Source organism: Sminthopsis crassicaudata, chromosome 1, assembly GCF_048593235.1.
Source record: "Sminthopsis crassicaudata isolate SCR6 chromosome 1, ASM4859323v1, whole genome shotgun sequence".
NCBI lineage: Eukaryota > Metazoa > Chordata > Mammalia > Dasyuromorphia > Dasyuridae > Sminthopsis > Sminthopsis crassicaudata.
Window position 1 is genome coordinate 141212192 of NC_133617.1, and position 2751 is coordinate 141214942.

A 2751-nucleotide genomic window follows, 5' to 3' on the forward strand; every position below is an offset into this window, starting at 1 on the left:
TCATGTTTTTTACTGACTTTTTATAATATTAAACTTATGAATTTATAGGTATAATTTAAAATTTTATTACCAGGATTTACATTCCTTTCCAAATTTCACAACCATCTTCAACAATCAACAATCACCCTGTCTACTCTGATTTGCCATCCTGCCAAAAGAAGGATACTTTCTTGAAGCACTAGGAAGATGATGGCAACTCTTCTTAGTTCCCAGATTTCCCTCTTCACCTATCACAATTTGCATTCAGGAAATCTTTCCATAATAAAAATAACAATTATAGGGATGCCTAGCATTTGGGGAATGACTAAACAAGTTGTGCTATGTGATTGTTATAAGAAATGATGAACTCAACAATCTTGGGGGAAAAAAGATAACTTTCCTGAAATAATGAAAAGCAAAATGAGCAGAATCATGAGAATAATATATATGATAACAATACAATTTTATGAACAACTTTGAATGAAAAAGTCATTTTGACTATTATAAAAACCCAAATTAACTATAAAGAATAGAGGAAAGAAGATATTATTTGCATCCAAAGAATTGATAAATAACTTTTACACACACGAATATACATACACATATTTGTGCCTGAACAAGAGGATGAGGGGAGGGAAGAAAAAAGGAGAAAAAAGAAAATTACATAACTTTTTTATATATTTAAAAAAATGAAAAGTTATACATGAACAATCATCTTTTTATCTATTCTACTATATGTTATAGAAATGCTAGTTTATTTTTAAAGTTCAGAATAAAATAAATAAAATTTAAAAAATAAAACTCTAATTTGCTTTGAAGTACTTTTAATTTGCATGTAGTACTTTTAAGATTTACAAGAGATTTTATTTTTTACAAAGGGCTTTCTTCACAAATTAATCAGTGAAAGTATAATTTTGTTTTGCAGTTGAGGAAACAGAGGTTTGAGTAATCATTAAATATCACCCTATTCCAAAAAATTCAGTATGCATTTATTAAGCACTTACTATGTGCAAAGCACTATGCTATTTTAAGCACTCGAGATAGAAAAGTAGGCCAGTCTGGGGCAACTACCCGGTGTTGTGGATAGAGCACTAGTCCTGAAGTCAGGAGGACCTGAGTTCAAATTTGCTCTCAGACACTTAACACCTCCTAGCTGTGAACCTGGGCAAGTCACTTAACCCTAATTGCCTCAGAGGAAAAAAAAAAAAAAAAATTAGGACAATCCCTGCTTTCAAGGAGTTATACAGCTAATAAGTGTCTGAGGCCAGATTTGAATTCTCTATAAAAAGAAATCTACCTAACTCCAGGCTTAGCTCTTTATTTACTGAACAGCTAACTCTCCCAATAATGGATGATAAAACTGACTTCAAAACCTAGATGTCTTACTTCTGATACATTATCATTGTGTGATCTTGGGTAAATAATTTAATCTTATCAGTACTATAGGCTAGTGGTATCACATCCTACTAAACTTCAGGGATACTTGTGAAATCAAATTTATCTCCTTATGCAAAATTCTCTAGTTTGCCTTGTTTTTTGCCAATATAGTTATACATTTGAGAAGTTTGAGCCCATGTGTTTTATTGCTGCTTTACCTCTTGAATATTACTACCTGCCCTCTTCACTGATGCTCTTTTTTAGATACTGTACCTGATAATAACTTCTCTGGGTTATCTAACTGGTACAGTTTTCACCATTTTAAAGATGAATATAAAAATGAGAAACATTTCTCTTGAAGTGCCTTATACCACCTAAAAATTGAAATTTCATATAACATGTATACAAGAAAATTCACACACACATACACAAATTTTTGTGAAAAGATTTTAAATAGTCCAAATTACAAAATTGTATTATATAAATTAAATCAGAAAGGGCTGTTCCTCTTTCATGGGGGTTCTCATGAAATATTCTATTTAAATGGTGAGAAAGGGAAATACATTCTGGAGGAAGTTTAGACTCCCACCCAGGGCAGATTCTATTTACCCATCAAAGGACCTGCAATAGAATACAGCATTTAATTGCACATTAAAACAAAACAAAACCCAGACTAAATTAAAGTTACATTAAATCAAGAAATTTCACATGTGTAAAAAGGGGGAAACTGTCATATCTCTTTGAATTCTGCTCAGTTCTACATGGCATAGCTTTATATTTTTATAGGTTTAAAGGGGAATGAATTGAAGTGAGAAAATTTCAAGATGTTACATATACTTTCTATGTTTACACACTCAAACTTCAATATCTATTTTACATTTTAAAACATTTTGCCTCACAAATGTCTCGTAATCATCTAAGAACGTGCTTGCCATATAATTTCTAATTACCAAGGTTGCTGCAATATGGAATTAGTCTTTTTCTTCCCCTCTACAACTCCTATGCAATAAAATAATTCATAATCCCTCATAAAAATGGCAATCTTCCCCTACAGGTTTTCACTTAGATTAAGGAAAAGTGAATGAATTCCAAGGTGCAGCAGAGACAAGGGAAAATTTAAATAATGAAGACACTACAAGCTGCCTTGACTTCATGTTACCGGTGTTCTGAGCAGGCCTGTCATTCTAGGCCGTAACCATCAAAGATTCTCTCCTGGACAGCCAATACAGACACCACTTGGGCTATTAGCTACTTCTCCTCTGTCATAGATACTTCTATCTCCCAAGTCTATCATTCCCAGAATCTTAAAGCCATCACTGCAACCTTAGGCTTCTTAATTATTATCAGAAAAGGCATCAACATTATTCTCTACTTTAGGCAAATATTTGTACCTTT